This window comes from Anabrus simplex, chromosome 13 (genome assembly GCF_040414725.1).
Source record: "Anabrus simplex isolate iqAnaSimp1 chromosome 13, ASM4041472v1, whole genome shotgun sequence".
Lineage (NCBI taxonomy): Eukaryota > Metazoa > Arthropoda > Insecta > Orthoptera > Tettigoniidae > Anabrus > Anabrus simplex.
This window is the reverse complement of record NC_090277.1, coordinates 56914979-56933746: the sequence shown is the minus strand read 5'-3', so window position 1 is coordinate 56933746 and position 18768 is coordinate 56914979.

The following is an 18768-nucleotide window of genomic DNA, read 5'->3' as shown; positions in this document are numbered from 1 at the left end:
TTCCAGTTTGGAAATGTTAGAAAGCTCTTGAAACTGTTTGTATTAAAGAAGACATACCGCAATGGATGTGCGATTACAAATTCAATTGAACAGTTCCATAGGTAAGCCCCAATGAGTTAAAGAACTTATATTTACAAATGACCCAATGCTTGCCACTTGCTCCTCCCTGTTTCAAGGTACACTTCACGATGGTGTATATACATCGTGTCTGTGAATGATCTCCCAATTGTGACAACGCTGTTCACTTGGCCACAGTCCCGAGTTATTCTGGGCCACACAACGAGCCTGTGTTGTGGACCACTCAACGGGGAGACACACGCAGCTCTCGTGGACTCACTTTTCGAGTTATGTCACTTTCGGTTCATCCACAGCGCGTGTACGCAAATGAACAGAAACACGGCTAAGTTTTCACTTTTATGCGACCGTCTCCTTTTCTTAAATCGTATCCACAGAGAAGGACGAAGTTGTTCTCTGTTCCGGAAAAATACTGTGTTCCAAATAACAGTTCCAAAATAACAGTTCTGGTTTTTTTTGCTAGTTGTTTTTTACGTCGCACCGTCACAGATAGGTCTTATGGCGACGTTGGGACAGGGAAGGGCTGGGAGTGGGAAGGAAGCGGCCGTGGCCTTAATTAAAGTACAGCCCCAGCATTTGCCTGGTGTGAAAATGGGAAACCACGGAAAACCATCTTCAGAGCTGCCGACAGTGGGGTTCGAACCTACTATCTCCCGAATACTGGATACTGGCCGCACTTAAGCGACTGCAACTATCGAGCTCGGTAGTTCTGGTTTTAGGAAATGGGGGAATTAGAAAGTATCAACAACGCTCGTGTTCATGTGTACTAATTCCAAAATTGTTTCCTCACTGCGAGTTTCATGCTTTGTTTTAATTGGATGCGCTTTGAGGTAGTTGAGCCTAAACAAGGTACACTGGTACTTATCTTAAAAACAGAGTACTAGGAGCAATATGAGTAGGATCACAGGAATTCAGAGCGAATTGTTAGCTGGTGACGTGATGACTTGGCGAAGCTGAACTGTGGAACACGTAAACTGCATTTATGTGTACTGGGTAAAGAAATAGACATCAAACATTTGATAAAAGGATCAAACACGTTTACCTTTAAGAAACTTCACTGCTGTAGAGAAGACCTTGACTGCATCAGGAATTTGCGTTAAAAACCCAGCCAAGATTGGACTTGACTGAAACTTGCTCTGAAATTCTCTTGCCAGTGAGCAGTAACAAACACAACTCCCTGTTGCACGTGTGAAATTGTAGCTTACGTGTGATGTATTGGCGTGTGAATTGCTTCTTCTTAAGCCGTCGTCTCCAAACGGAGGTAGACGATCCACACGGCCAGCTCCGATCTTGACGTTGCAGCCATGCCATGTGGATTTATTGGAATATCTCTCAGGATCTTTAATGCAGTGGTTTCCCGTTGCGTTCTGCATCCTAATGCCGTTGACCAAACTGGTTCCTCCACCTTTGGGAACAATTTCTTGTCCCCAGGACAATAGAGTGCCCTTACCCATACCCGCTCATCCACTCTCAAAGAGACTGTTGGCACTTGGTACAGGGGATCTCCTTATACCGGGAGATAATCGGTCCCTTCATTCGTTAGCCGCCTGCATATAAACTATTTTTATATGCAGTCGTTGCCCCTCTCTACCGCGGGGAGGTGAATGTCAGGATTTCACCGTCATTGAAACAAGGACCAGATGACATTTTCTTGTTTCTCTGGATCTTTAGTAGAGAGAATTGCTACCATAGTCCAATACCAATCAAGATTTATTAAATTTAAAGATGTGCAAAACTCTTCACAACAATGTGTGCCAAAGTGTTAACAGGGTATAGTACAGTGGATGCAGCCAATGGCCAAAGCGGAATTTATATTACAAGGGCGAATCAAAAAGTAAGTCACACTTGCAAGTTATGGCCATTTATGAAACCACCTACACATAGGCAACACGGGTATGACAACATACAATGTAAGTTCATTTTCCCACACAAAGACCCCAAGAGACAGTAAACATTACTCGGAACGGTCAACCAACTTTTCGGTTCCGGATGCGTAGAAATCACCTCCAACCTGGAGACATCTGCTTTCACCTCTTCATCGTTTCAGAATCGTCGTCCACCGAGATCCCTTTTCTGCTTACCTAACACATGATAATCGCATGGCGCTAAGTCTGGACTGTATGGAGGATGTTGCCTTACTTCCCACTTGAATCGCTGCAGCAGTTCAGACGTTTGTCGGGCCGTGTGAGGTGTTGCGTTATCGTGCAACAAAATCAAACCGGAGCTCAATTTTCCCCGCAGCTTTCCTTTAAATGCCTTACGCAACCGGCTCAACGGTTGACAATTATAAGCCGAGTTGATTGTCGTGCCTTTCGGCATAAATTCCACGTGTACCTTTCCCGCTGAAGGTTGGACCTTGGCTTTCCTTCGTGGTGGTGATGTGGTGTGCACCATTCCATCGATGTTATCTTTGTTTCGGGGGTGAAGTGGTGGACCCACGTTTCATCCCCTGTGATGATTTGCCGCAGAAACTCGTTGCCCTCAACAGAATACCGTTGAAAAATGCCAGTGACGATTGGAAGCGCTGTCCCTTGTGAACATCGTTGAACAGACGTGGGAGCCATTTTTGACACAGTTTACGAAATCCAAGGTGCTGGTGCATGGGCGCCCATATTACAGTTTGTGAGGGGGGGGGGGGGCGGGGCTAACTGGGGGTACGTAGTATTTTTAATATTTTGGAAGGTAAATGGTGACTTGTATTCTGTGGTAGAATAATCCACGGTATACCCTGCCTGTTGGTTGGAGACGGTACTACGACCTCTACGTAATAATGACTTTTAAATAATTTTCTTGAAAGGAAAACACCTGACCACATTAGATATTTGCCTTTCCCTGAGAGCTAGGGGGGGGGGGGAGCGGCCCCAACCTGCCCCCGTGTATGGGCGCCCTTGTGCTGGTGAACAATGCAGAACACGCTGCCATACGAAATGTTCAGCATGCTGGCAATTTCCTGCAGTGTTATGCACTGATTCTCTCTAATGATCTCATCCACACGGTCAACATTTGCAACGGTACTGGACGTTGCGGACCTCCCTTCGCGATATTCTTCCGTGAGATCCGTGCGTCCGATGTAAAATTGCTTACACCACTTTACAATACTTGGGGCGAGAAATTGCAAGCTCACCATATACAGCAGTGATATCACGGTGAATGTCCGTGCAATTGAGCAGTTTAGCCGATAGAAATCCGATCGTTGCACGCACCTCCAATTTGGAGTGAACATCCAGTTGACGCGCCATTGAGCCTAGCCCGCTCTACACACACACAACACGACGGGATACCACGCCAACCAGAGCGTCCTCTCGCGGCGAGCTAGTATAACTTACTTTTTGATTCACCTTCGTAATAATAATTTCACATTATTCATCTTTGCAAAAAGGCTGTTAGATATTTGTGCGGACAAGTAAAAATCATAGCAAGGTATCTTTCACAGATCTTTCCACAACGTTCACAAACATAGTCTGTGATTGGCTGATAGAACTTCTTGGTTTTACACTACTTATAATAAAAGCCATGTATAGAGAAGCGTGTAAGGAAGTGCCTGAATTCTTCCTTGCCAGTCTTTTTATATCATTGCGTCCGTCTAATAAAATTCACTCCATACAGTATGTCTCTCTTCTTTGCTCTTAATTTATCTATAAACTGCAGATAAGTTGGTAGCGGCTGGTGATAATGAAGGCCTTCTACGTAGAAAAGTTCTCAGGTTAACTCGTACACAAGCCTTGAAGGTGTATATTTAGGGACACATGGTGCTTTTTTCAGAAAAATTGCTTTCACTTTTTCTAGTCGCTCTAACTGCTTCATTTTCAGATGTGGCCGTATAATTTCCAGACAATACGTGAACACGGGCGAGACTTTGAGGTCAAATAATTCCAGGGCGGTTTTGATAGACAACTTACTCAGATTCCTTACACAGTATCGTTGATAGCTGCGTTTATTACTCCTCGTTTGTAATGTGACGCCCAAATATTTGAAGCTCGATACATTCTTCAGAGGTCTCTAGCGTACGTAAAACTCTGATGCTTTTCCACCTTTCCTAAACGTCATTGAAAGTGTCTTGTCTTCGTTTGAGTGAATACCATTTTAGCACGAGTAATAGGGCACTGGATATTTTCGGGTCAAGAAACAGTTAAGTCCATCACCGTATCCTAAAAAGTATCTACGTACAAAACGAAAAGCACAAAAATGATGAAAAACACACATTCCCGATTTTATGTGAACTATTTGATTTGATAGCCTATTCATGCAAATTTCTAAGTTTTGGAATGATTTTAATGTCTCTTGTAAAAGTTTACCTTTTTGGACTTGATCGAATTTCGCACCGAATTCTTCACTTGTTGTGTGGAACTCTCATTGCCATCACACCATCTGTTTAGAAAATCCTGCTGCTACAAACAGTTCCTAAGTTCATTCATCCCGTCTTCAATAATTTAGCCTCCTAATTTTGTCTCAAACCAATAATTAATTTACTGACAATAAGCTATAACCCTAATATACTCTTGTAAAATATGGTTCAAACTATTGGTGTATTCAGTCAGTAAATGATCAAACCTCACGCACCAGTGATTTGGATTCCAAGTAATAATGTAGGTCACACCATATTGACGGTCACGGACAACTAGAAGCTTGAAAACTTGTTGGATTCGTTTCATAATTAAACTTCCATAGTCCTAGCCCTTCAGGCAAGCAACTCAATGTTGAAAACATCCTAATTTTATGAGCTACGAATTTTAGGTAAATAAAATATAATAAAATATGAAAATATATTCTTTATTTTTTCCTGAAAATTACAATCCTTTTCTGAATCATCGTTATGCGGTCGATTAGATTACGGCCGACTTGATGGGTAGCTCTATTAACCTTGGCTCAAACTACCTCAGCGCAGCGAGGGATCCAGTCGTCCGTGATTAGAGTAGCAGATTGCCTTTTTTTAGCACTACGAGCACTAATGTGAGTCAATGCATTGTTTCATTTAAGCACCACTACGAGCGCTAACATGAGTCAATGCATTGTTTCACTTAAGCACCACTACGAGCGCTAATGTGAGTCTATGCATTGTTTCACTTAAGCACCACTACGAGCGCTAATGTGAGTCAATGCATTGTTTCACTTAAGCATCACTGCGAGTGCTAATCTGAGTCAATGCATTGTTTCACTTAAGCACCACTACGAGCACTAATGTGAGTCAGTGCATTGTTTCACTTAAGCACCACTACGAGCGCTAATATGAGTCAATGCATCGCTTCACTTAAGCACCACTACGAGCGCCAATGTGAGTCTATGCACAGTTACACTTAAGGCCTTATAACTACATTCGGTGTGCACATTTTTCAAAATATCAAAAATCGGGTACTGAACCAAGGAAAACATCGTATAACGAATTATGTAAATAAGTTAATTTGGCTAGGATTTGAATAAAAAAGAAAACGAGTCAAGGAACAAGCAATCTTAGGCTGTTTTTCCAGAACTGCATTTAAGCCGGAAGTGATTTTTCGAAATTTTATTTTTTTAATTTGATAGAGGTATCCAAGACTCACAATTTGAAACTTTTTCGGGCCCTTTAGCCCTTCAACTTTCGGCACAATTGAGGAAATTGCTTAATTTTACGTTGTTCGTAGTATGGGGACCTTACTTTGTCTGCTAAGAGATGCTTGCAGCATTAAAAACGCACTACACTTACAAACTCTCCGTTAATTCAATCTTGATTCTCTCGCCAGCTCGACACGCACGACCCCTTGACCTAGGAGGTAACTCGATTACCTCCACCCTCCCCTGGGGACAAGAGCGCCACACAAGAAACAACAGCCACCCCTCAGGCAATTCTCCGTCTAATACTATTGCCAGCTTCTTGTCGCAATGGGCCACGTCTCAATTGTTTATACAGTGCTACTTCTAAAAACAGGTCAGATTACGGACACTGCTTCCAAAGTAGCTTCGAGTGGCGTTTTTTAATGAGGGGGGATTCTAATTCCCCAACGTCCATAGGAATTAAAGGACGTTAAGGAAGAAAAACAATATAAAAATACACAGTTCTAGCTCTTCAGGCAAGTAACTGAATGTTGAAAACATCCTAGGGACATGAGATGCGAACTTTAGGTAAATAAAATGTAATGATATGAGAAAATATTCTGTATTTATTCCTAAAAATTACAATCCTTTTCTTAATCATCGTTATCCGGTCGATTAGATTAGCAGTTTGCCTTTTTCTACCACTACGAGCGCTAATGTGAGTAAATGCAGAATTTCACTTAAGCCCTTAAAACGATATTCGCTGCGGAAATTTTTCAAAAAAAAAATTTAAAAAAAACGCCTGAGGGTAATGAATAAAGGAACACATTACATAAAAATTATGTAAACAAGTGAAGTTAATGTTTTGGCGGATGCAAACTGTATAGAAGTGCGAATAATTTTGCTAATGAAATGAAATGGCGTATGGCTTTTAGTGCCGGGAGTGTCCGAGGACAAGTTCGGCTCGCCAGATGCAGGTCTTATGATTTGACTCCCGTAGGCGACCTGTGCGTCGTGATGAGGATGTAATGATGATGAAGACGACAAATACACCCAGCCCCCGTGCCAGCAAAATTAACCAATTATGGTTAAAATTCCCGACCCTGCCGGGAATCGAACCCGGGACCCCTGTCACCAAAGGCCAGCATGCTAACCATTTAGCCATGGAGCCGGACATTTGGCTGATAATTTCTAAATAATGAAGTTTATTCATTTTTCACTCAAGTACGCTCTTATTTTTGCTAGTGGTTTGGCGACCCTTTGCAATGGTATAGAAGAATGATGCTATATAAAGAGCCTTGAGACCATAACGCCGTAAATCTGCCCGCAATTAAAGGAAAGAAGGAACAACTGCCAATACGTCGGTAGTTGTCGCAAGAGAAAACCCCTCGTAAACCTGTGACTGTAGGGGTTCTGGTCCGGTGTGCGGAAAAATGCGAACACGGAAATTTGCAAACACATCATTAAAGCGAAAATTCGCGCACACTCCTCCTCCTCCTATGGCGCGACGGCCCGTTTTCGGGTCATGGCCTCCCCAGTTGCTCTCCGCCAAACTTGTCGATCTCGTGCAGCTACTCTCCAATTCCGGATCTTGAGGATATGTGCTGCGTCCTGATGTACACCATCTTCCCATCTGTTACGTGGCCTTCCCACAGGCCTTCCTCCTCCAAAGTCTCCTAAGAATACCTTCTTTGGGATTCGGTGTTCTTCCATCCTAATTAGATGACCTGCCCATTTAAGTCTCTTCATTCGAATGGCATGCGACAGGGGTGCCTCCCCATACAGGGAATATAGTTCATTGTTATATCTAATTCTCCACTCCCCTTGTACGCATATGGGTCCATAAATTCTCCTCAGGATTTTCCTTTCGAAGGAATCTATCTTCTCCACGGCTTTCTTTGGGAGGGTCCACGTATCACTTCCATACATCACTATACTGCGAATGAGGGTTTTGTATAGCATAACTTTTAAGCTCTGATTTATATCTCTACTTCTGAAAAGTGGTAGTACTGCAAAGTATGCTCTGTTGGCAGCTTGAATTCTTGCCTGTATTTCCACCATTTCCTCATTCTTGTTGCTCAGATGTACACCAAGATATTTAAATTCATCCACCACCTCCACTTTGGATCCTTCAGGGACAAGTTGGTCATTTGTATACTTCCTTCTCCGAGCCTGCACCATTACCTTCGTCTTCTGTTCATTGATCTTAAGTCCAATCTCTTTGCCTTCCCTATTCAAGTCTTCAAATGTTTCTTTAACTGTCCTTGTTGTTCTTCCCATCAAATTTATGTCATCAGCATATCCAACTAGTTGAGCTGTTTTGTACAGAAGTGTTCCACTGGTGTCCACCCTTAACTTTCTAATCACTGACTCTAGTGCCAGGTTAAATAGAATTGGTGCTAAGCCATCTCCTTGCTTCAATCCCTGATTCACTTCGAAGAAGCTGCCTACTTCAGTCTGAATTTTCACTCCCACCATCGTATTTCTCATAGTCAATTCCACCAGTCGCACCAGCTTTTCTGGTATCTTGAACTCTCTTAATACCTCCATTAATTTATCCCTGTCAATAGAGTCGTATGCTTGTTGAAAGTCGATAAACATCTGTACCACATCTATGCCCCGTTCCCAACACTTCTCCAACACTTGTTTCACAGTAAATATCTGATCAATAGTGGATCTTCCCTTCCGGAACCCTGCCTGGTATTCTCCTAGAATTTCTTCCACCAGGGGTTCTAGTCTCTTCTTTAGAATGGAAGTGAACAGCTTATATACTGTACACAGCAGTGTGATCCCTCTATAATTGCTACATACCAACTTATCCCCTTTCTTGTATATTGGGCATATGATGCCTTTGCGCCAGTCTTCAGGCATTTCTTCTGTATTCCACACACTCACAATTAGATCATATATAGCTTCTTGTAGTGTGGTTCCTCCGTATTTCCACAACTCTGCAGGGATTCCATCGATACCTGGTGCTTTATTGTTTTTCAGTTGCTGTATGGCTTCTATCACTTCTTGCATAGATGGTGCTGTGACTTCTGATTCATTTGTCTCAGTATTCTTCCTTGAGGTAGTTGGTGTTTTCTCTTTCATTTCTACTGGGTTCAGGAGGTGTTGGAAATATTCCTTCCATCTATCTTGGATCCCTTTTTTATCTCCCAATAGCTGTCCATTTCTGTCCTTACACATGTTTGTTCTTGCCTTGAATCCTTCTTTCACTTCCTTAACTTCTCTGTAAGCCATGTAGCTATTATCTTCTTTAAATTCCTCCACTATTCTAGCCATTTTCTCATTTAATTTTCTTCTCTTCTTTCTTCGACAAACATTCCTTACTTCTTTATTCTGGTTTTCAACCTCTTGTTTCTTCACCCTTGTTGGTCTCTCTAGGTATGCTTTATATGCTTTATCCCTTTCTTCTATGGCTTTTTGGCATTCCTCATCAAACCATTCCTTTGTGTTCCTTTTGGGTACAATGTCTAGTGTGTCCTTTGCCACGGCCTTAACGCTTTCCTTCAGAGCAGTCCATTTGGTCTCGACCGTTGCTGTTTGGTCCTTATTATATTTCTCTACCAGCACTTCTGCCATTCTTTCCCCGTATCTTTCTGATACTTCCTTATTCTTCAGTTCACAAGTATTGTACTTTTCTATCCTACTCATTCCTTCCTTTCTTGTTTTCATAATGCGGCACCTTAAGATTGCCTTAACTAGAAAGTGGTCGGAGCCACAACTTGTTCCTCTGAATGATCTGACATCCATGATATTGGATGCCCATCTTTTCTCCATTATTACATGGTCTATTTGATTACAGGTCTTTCCATCCGGCGATATCCATGTTTGCTTGTGTACCTCTTTATGAGGGAAACAAGTTGACATCACTTTCATGTTTCTGCTGGTAGCAAGGTCAAGCAATCTCTGTCCATTATCATTAGTAGTGTTATGTAAACTATGGATCCCTATTATTCCTTGATATACCTCCTCCTTCCCAATTTGTGCATTTAGGTCTCCTATTATCATCTTAGCATCATTCGATGGGATTGAATCTAGCACTCGTTCCAGTTCAGCATAGAACTGATCCTTAACTATCTGTTCCTTGTCTTCCGTTGGTGCATATACATTTACGATTGTTAAGTTGTAGAATCGCATTTTAACACGCAATGTTGCCAATCTTTCATTTACTGCCAAAAACTGTAGTACATCATCTTTAGCTTGTTTTCGTACTATAAATGCTACTCCTCCTTCATGTGCACTCCTTGACTTCCCACTACTGAATATTGTGTGGGTTTTGGTGTCCCATATCTCATCCCTTCCTGACCATCTAGTTTCTTGTATAGCTGCTATGTCCACTTTGTTGACTTCTAGTTTCTGCATCAGTACTTTCAGTGCTCCGGCTCGTAGAAGTGTGCGTACATTCCATGTACCAATTGCGTAGTCCATTGCCTTTAGCTTAGCTCGTCGTCTATTAAATCCACCATTCCGAGGCATATTCTGGGGCTTCGCAACAGTTGGTTTTCCGGAGCGAGGTTGTTAGCCTTGCTCCAACCCCCAGCAATCCTGGAGGACCGATGTTTTCTGTTAGGGTTGTCTCCCTTAGCTGATTGGTCCCCATTTAAGCGTCGGGAACTCGCTTTCTGCCCTTACATGACTTAGCCGTGTACCTTAAAGAATGTACCCGTTGCCCAGAGGCCACGGCGTGGACGTGCATGTATCGGACTTGGTAGGAATAGATGGCATTTCCTGTGTTTTGCTAGTACACTCCCATCAGCAAGAAGTGCACCCACAGGACCACATACTACCCCTTTGACCCCCAATTCGCGCACACTATCGATTATTAATCCCTGACTACGTTTTCCCACGTTTTGGTAAACATTTCGTTGCCGAAAATTTGCGAACACTAGCTTCGAAAATAACAAACAAGACACGACCCTCGTAAATAAAATAATCTTTAATCCATACAAGTTATTGAAACTGATTTCCATCACACTTTACACAGGCTTTGGACTGTCAAAATGATAATTATCATCTTACGATTTTGGCGTGTTTAAAGTCAGCCTTCATAGGCTTCGTCATTTATGCATACGTAACAACACTTGCTTTTGTTTCCCTATACTTACGGTACGCGTAACCATTATAATGAAAGGAGGGCCTACCCCTGATTGTGGTAACAATTTCCATACTTAATATTGCTAACGCTATGAAGGTTAAAAGTAAAGTGAACAAAAGAACGGGTATGCGCCCCGAACCGGCGATGGAACCGGCCACAGCGAAAATCCGCACTATTGTTCGCATTAGTTACAAAATTACCGGGTAGATATTTGTGACGTGGTATGGGAGGTCGCAAATACAATGTCGATGTTAAAATCGGAAAGCTAATCCAGGGTAGATGGGATTCTCAGGATGGTGTTCGCATATTTCCGAGAACGAAATATTTACCAAGACCCGGGAAATCCTAGTTAGGTTGCAATAATCCCTAGTGTGCGCGAATTTCCGCTTTAATGATGTGTTCGCAAATTTCCTTGTTCGCTCTTTTCCGGCATCCTCTGGTGCCAGGTGTCAGCCCTATTGTATTATGTTAACAGATCTATCCGTTTCAATACCTTGGGTGTAGTATACTGTAGTTAAATATTTACAATATCCGCGGAGGCGGATATTATTTTGTAGACCTATATCCGCGGCGCACGGCTCTACCTATAGGCCTCTGATAAGCCACAGTCCAGCTTGACTTCAGGGGTGTTGTTTTCATATAAGCTTTTTATAGAACCAGTAAGATGAGAAGGAAAACCTATTTCATGCAAAAGTTACCAAAGCTTGCACCAACAAAATAATAATCACCACCACCTCCTCTTTGTAACGATCAATGTGGAGGTAAAAAACCGAAGGCAAATAATCTCGTTACACATATTACGTCCGATATATTATTTTATCTGCATTGAACCAGTAGCCTACAGCATGTGTTTGTGTGTATTTTTACAACAGGAATTATTATTTTCAAACATATTACAAAAGGAATCTTGTTAATTAAACCGCTGCGGATAGCAATTTATTTGCGTTCTCTTTGAGTTGGGATATCGTCAGAGTTGCTGCGCGATTAGTTAGTGCACGTAGGGCGAGTGTGTGCGTGGTGCGTCATTTAAATTGCCCATCAGTGGGGGATGACTCAACCTACCCTTGGGTTGCAAACAGCGCTAGGGAGGAGACAGGAATCCTCACAAGTGATGTCCAATTATACGTTCTAGAGGATTCTCTACTACAAGATGCAACGAACACTGTGGCTTTGTATGGACCGACTTTGAGGTCCGCAACGCCAAGCGCGCACTTTTTATAGTGATATTACTGGGTCATCAGTCTAAATACTGCTTTGATGCAGCCATCCATGCCACCCTTTCTTGTACTAACCTTTTCATTTATATGTAACTACTACATCCTGCATCAGGAAAGGCGAACCTATGACTGGGTGACACGCAACATACTAACATACATTTTAACGTTACGTTTTAATAAAGAAGTGTCCGGCCCCATGGCTAAATGGTTAGCGTGCTGGCCTTTGGCCACAGGGGTCCCGGGTTCGATTCCCGGCAGGATCGGGAATTTTAACCATCATTGGTTAATTGCGCTGGCACGGGGTGTGTATGTATGTATCGTCTTCGTCATCATTTCATCCTCATCACGACGCGCAAGTCGCCTACAGGAGTCAAATAAAAAGACCTGCATCTGGCGAGCCGAACTTGTCCTCGGACACTCCCGGCACTAAGAGCCATATTTTTGCATTATTTCTTTCTTTCTTTCTTAATCTGCTTATCCTCCAGGGTTGGTTTTTCCTTCGGACGCAACGAGGGATCCCACCTCTACCGCCCCAAGGGCAGTGTCCTGGAGCATGAGATATTGGGTCGGGGGATACAACTGGGGAGGATGACCATTACCTCGCCCAGGCGGCCTTCCCTGCTGGGGGATGGGAAGATTGGAAGGGGTGGACAAGGAAGAGGGAAGGAAGCGGCCGTGGCCTTAAGTTAGGTACCATCCCGACATTTGCCCGGAGGAGAAGTGGGAAACCACGGAAAACCACTTCCAGGATGGCTGAGGTGGGAATCTAACCCACCTCTACTCAATTGACCTCCCGAGGCTCAATGGTCCCCGTTCCAGCCCTGGAACCACTTTTCAAATTTCGTGGCAGAGCCGGGAATCGAACCCGCGCCTCCGTAGGTGGCCGCTAATCACACTAACTACTACACCACAAAGGCGGACGCCATACTTTTTACACATTTTATTAGGTTAAAATTGAGCCTCCGTGGCCCAGGCGGCAGCGCGCTGGCCTTTCTGCACTGAGTTCCATGGTATTACGTATGGAGGCCTATAGCGAGTCTTCCATTTTCACGCCGTTTGTTGCCCTTGTCTTTCTTTGGCCGATATCTTCATTCTTCGAAGTGTCGGACCCTTTCCAATTTATCTCTCTAATTAGTATTATTATATAGAGGATGGTCGCCCAGTGTGCCTGCCTCTTACCCGGCCAGGTCAGGGATTTTTACCTTCATCTCAGGGCTGGTTAGAGGTCCAGTCAGCCTATGTGATTAGAATTGAGGAGCTATCTGGCAATGAGATAGCGGCCTCGGTCTAGAAAGCCAAGAATAACGGCCGAGACAATTCGTCGATGCTGACCACACGACACCTCGTAATCTGCAGGCCTTTGGGCTGAGCAGCGGTCGCTTGGTAGACCAAAGCCCTTCAAGGCTGTAGTGTCATGGGGTTTGGTTTGGTCGCCCAGTTGTACTACCTCTTAAAACAATAATCACCACCACCACTCCATGTGAAATTTATGTTGGACAAAGCGGAAGCATTGATGGTTATGAATTTCATGTTTTTGGTCCGTATTGAACAATATATAAGTAATAATAATAATAACTTAAATGTTTCCACTTTTTCAATACAATATATTCACAAAATTACAAAATTATACGGTACTAGTTTCGACCCATCTAGGGGTCATCATCAGCCGTATTGGAGCAAAGATCATTTGTGGCGAAATCCTAAGACAATATTATTTTAAAGAATAACAAGTGAAATGAGATGTTATGGTAATAGTTAATAATACAAGGAATATACATAATAAGAGGTTTTTAACAAAGAATAAAGTATAAATGGGGTGTTGTAAAAATTATAATCATGGAAATCAGTAAGTTCTGGTATTGAAATGAAATATGGCTTAGGAAGAGGGCTTAAGGTGGGGCTGAAGGGTGCGGGAGAAAGTGTAATTGTCTTGGAAAAGTACCTTTGATTAAATTTAGGATTGAGTTTAGGTTGGCTGCATAATTGTTTCTGAGGAAAGTGATAAATAGATCGAAGAGTATGTTGGGTTTCTCTGAGATTTCATTGAGATTGTGACTGGCATTAAATTACTACATACACCTAGACCAATACTTTAATGCCAGTCACAATCTCAATGAAATCTCAGAGAAACCCAACATACTCTTCGATCTATTTATCACTTTCCTCAGAAACAATTATGCAGCCAACCTAAACTCAATCCTAAATTTAATCAAAGGTACTTTTCCAAGACAATTACACTTTCTCCCGCACCCTTCAGCCCCACCTTAAGCCCTCTTCCTAAGCCATATTTCATTTCAATACCAGAACTTACTGATTTCCATGATTATAATTTTTACAACACCCCATTTATACTTTATTCTTTGTTAAAAACCTCTTATTATGTATATTCCTTGTATTATTAACTATTACCATAACATCTCATTTCACTTGTTATTCTTTAAAATAATATTGTCTTAGGATTTCGCCACAAATGATCTTTGCTCCAATACGGCTGATGATGACCCCTAGATGGGTCGAAACTAGTACCGTATAATTTTGTAATTTTGTGAATATATTGTATTGAAAAAGTGGAAACATTTAAGTTATTATTATTATTACTTAAAGCGGAAGCAGGACACATTTTTCTCCGGGTACTCCAGTTTTCCCTGTCGTATTTCATTCCAGCAACACTCTCCGCTATCATTTCATGTTCATCTGTCAGTCACTAATCATTGCCCCAGAGGAGTGCGACAGGCTTCGGCAGCCGGCACAATTCCTATCCTCGCCGCTTAATTTTTTTTTTAATTTCGTGTGGCTATTTCTAGCCGAGTGCAGCCCCTGTAAGGCAGACCCTCCGATGAGGGTGGGCGGCATCTGCCATGTGTAGGTAACTGCGTATTATTGTGGTGGATGATAGTGTTATGTGTGGTGTGTGAGTTGCAGGGATGTTGGGGACAACAAAAACACCCAGTCCCCAAGCCAAGGGAGTTAACCATGTAAGGTTAAAATCTCCGACCCGGCCGGGAATCGAACCCGGGACCCTCTGGGCCAAAGGCCAGTACGCTAACCATTTAGCCATGGAGCCGGACCCCTCACCGCTAGTTTTTATTAGGCTAAAACAAGAAATATATTTTATTCTTAAAATTGCCTGTTTTTAAAATGCAATTTTCAGTGATATTCGAAAAATAAAATCATGAAACATTGAGTAATGCAATCTAATACCTAAAAGAAGTCAAAGGAGGGGAGTTTCATTATCATTTTTAAAGGAAAATAACCGATGGCACACGACCTTAATTATAATAATCGTATGGCCTCAGCTACCGCGTGCAGACATTTCAATATGACGCCATCTGGCTGTCTGCTCGTCAGTTTCGACGTTCCGTTTTCCTCTAGGACCACTAGATGGTAGACCGAGAAAAACCGAAACTCTCTTGGGCGTCTATGGCTGAGTTTTAATGAATTTTGTCGGGTAAACTTCAAATGTGTCACCAGAGATTTTTAACATGCCGACATCGTACGACATGGAGTGTCGAATGGATTTTTGTCCGCCCTTCAAAAATCCGACTGCCTCTGCCCGCTATCTTGGGATCCGGAACGACCTTAATTGACACACTATAAAAAAAGTCGGAAATGGTTTGCCATCCATCTCCTCTAATCTGTTTGTCATATTCATACCTTGGTCTATCCCTGCCGGTTTTACCACCTATACTTTGCTCAAAAATTAACTGAACAAGCCCTGGGTGTCTTAATATGTGTCCTATCATTCTATCTCTTCTTCTGGTCAAATTTCACCAAATCGTTCTTCTCCCACTAATTCGATTCAGTATACCTTCATTCGTGGTTCGATCTACCCATCTGAACTTCAGCATTCTTCTGTAACACCACATTTCAAAAGCTTCTATTCTCTTTGTTTCTGATCTAGTTATCGTCCATGTTTCACTTCCATACATTGCCACGCTCCAGACGAAAGTCTAATTCCTATGTCAATGTTTCTTTTTCTTGCTTGTGCATTTTATATCCTTCTTACTTCTGCCATGATTAGTTATTATAATACTCAAGTATGCTTCGTAATTCTGTATGAGAATATACTGAATGTCTCATCTAACTCTGTGACCTCAAATATTTTCGAAATGAAACAAGATGTGAAAAATCTAGTTCCACAGTTGTTGAACCCATTATCAGGCCCTCACACAAAGGGAGGAGGGTATGCACCATCCAAAAATAAACAAAGTTCATATCCAACACAAGGTTCTTCTTCTTTATCTATTTACCCTCCAGGGTCGGTTTTTCCCTCGGACTCAGCGAGGGATCACACCTCTACCGCCTCAAGGGCAGTGTCCTGGAGCTTCAGACTCTTGGTCGGAAATACAACTGCGGAGGATGACCAGTACCTCGCCCAGGCGGCCTCACCTGCTACGCTGAACAGGGGCCTTGCGGGGGGAGGGGATGGGAAGATTGGAAGGGAAGGAATCGGCCGTGGCCTTAAGTTACGTACCATCCGGGCATTTGCCTGGAGGAGAAGTGGGAAACCACGGAAAACCACTTCCAGGATGGCTGAGGTGGGAATGGAACCCACCTCTACTGAGTTGACCTCCCGAGGCTGAGTGGACCCCGTTCCAGTCCTCGTACCACTTTTCAAATTTCGTTGCTGAGTCGGGAATCGAACCCGGGTCTCCAGGGGTAGCAGCTAATCCTTTCACTTGTCCAGTGATTCCCTGGGATCTATTATAAGTTCATCTGATTTACCGAAAACACTATTCATTTCTTTTCCCCTCCCTTTCTAAGATTGTTTATTACTGCCCAGCCTTTCCACGTTATTACCAAAATCTTCCCATGACTTCTTCTTGGATTCAACAACTATTTGCTTCATTCAGCAACGTACAATTCCTGGTCTGCTTCAATCCTTGTTTGGAGCCATTTCTGATGCGCCTTCTTTTTACGTTTACAAGCTGCTGTCACTTCCTCATTCCAGCAAGATGTTCGCTTTTTTACCATCTTTACACACAGTTGTTACTAATTTTCTTTTTTTTTTTTTGCTAGGGGCTTTACGTCGCGCCGACACAGATAGGTCTTATGGCGACGATGGGATAGGAAAGGCCTAGGAGTTGGAAGGAAGCGGCCGTGGCCTTAATTAAGGTACAGCCCAAGCATTTGCCTGGTGTGAAAATGGGAAACCACGGAAAACCATTTTCAGGGCTGCCGACAGTGGGATTCGAACATACTATCTCCCGGATGCAAGCTCACAGCCGCGCGCCTCTACGCGCACGGCCAACTCGCCCGGTGTTACTAATTATAACAAATGAAACAAAATACGAGGTATCAAGATTGGGTGTGACCTCCCATACCGGTCACGTTCTGAACACCTTATTTAGCAGTAAAATCCCACTACAGTTTTGGAAGACGAGAGAAGTACGCAGTGGAGACAATCCCATCTCGTAGCTCTGTTCCACATATGGCTGCCTAACTAAGTATCATCACGTACGCGTAATGTAATTACCATATGTGCTTGTATGTGCGGCAGGATCAGAACGATCCATGTTCATAGCATAAACAACAGGGGTGGCCAGAGAGGCTCTCGATCGTTTACTCGTTGTATGTTGATGGCCTGCAGTTTCGCACCCGTAGATGGGATAGTAAATGAAACAGTGAAACCTTCCAATGCATGGGAAATGTACAGTAATTACTTACCATAGTGCCTCTTCGTCTTCCTCAAGTGTTGAGTCCGTAGATTGGTTTGCGGCAGCACTCCAGTCGGCTGGATTAACGTTGAAAACATACTACGAAAAACGTAAAAATTAAGCAATTTTCTCAATTGTGCCGAAAGTTGAAGGGCTAAAGGGCCCGGAATGGTTTCAAATTGCGAGTCTTGAATAGCTCTATCAAATTTTTAAAATATATGAAAAAAATCACTTCCGGCCTAAATGCAGATCCGGAAAAACAGCCTAAAACCACTTGTTTCTTTACTTGTTTTCTGTTTTATTCAAATCCTAGGTAAATTAACTTATTTACATAATTCTTTTAACAATGTGTTCCTTGGTCCAATACCCTCCAGCGAGTTTTGATTTTTTGAAAAATATCCACACCGAATGTAGTTATAAGGCCTTAAGTGAAACTCTGCATTGACTCACATTAGCGCTCGTAGTGGTGCTTAGGTGAAACTCTGCATTGACTCACATTAGCGCTCGTAGTGGTCGGAAAAGGCAATCTGCTAATCTACTCACGGCCTACTGGATTCCTCGCTGCGCACCATAGCTAGCTATAGCGACGCATCAAGTCCGCCGTGATCTAATCGACCGGAAAACGATGATTACGAAAAGGATTGTAACTTTTAATTTTTAAGAAAAAATAAAGTCTATATTCTCGTACTTTATTATATTTTATTCACCAAAAATTCCTTCCTAGGATGTTCTCAACATTGAGTTGCTTGCCTGAAGAGCTAGAACTGTGGATTTTTCCCCGCCCTTCTCTTGAGTTCAGCATAGCTCCACATTTAACGTCTTCCATTATCTGCTAAATATGTACTTAGCAACAAAACACGACGACCTCACCTCGTACCACTACTCTCCAACGACAGCCCGGTGTTTATTAGTGGCTTATAGGATTTACTACGTCTACTGTAGCGGTATTCAATCTTTAAGGTTGGCGTACCTCAAATCCAATATTTTAAAAATTTCGTACGCCCGAAATACGAGTATATTGCAATTATACCAGAAATAACAAATTACTGTCGCCGGATACCAAATAATAATAATAATAATAATAATGATAATAATAATAATAATAATAATAATAATAATAATAATAATAATAATAATAATAATAATAATAATAATAATAATAATAATTGTACCGGGCGGTACACCTCCACGCCGCTAAGTTAAAATTTGC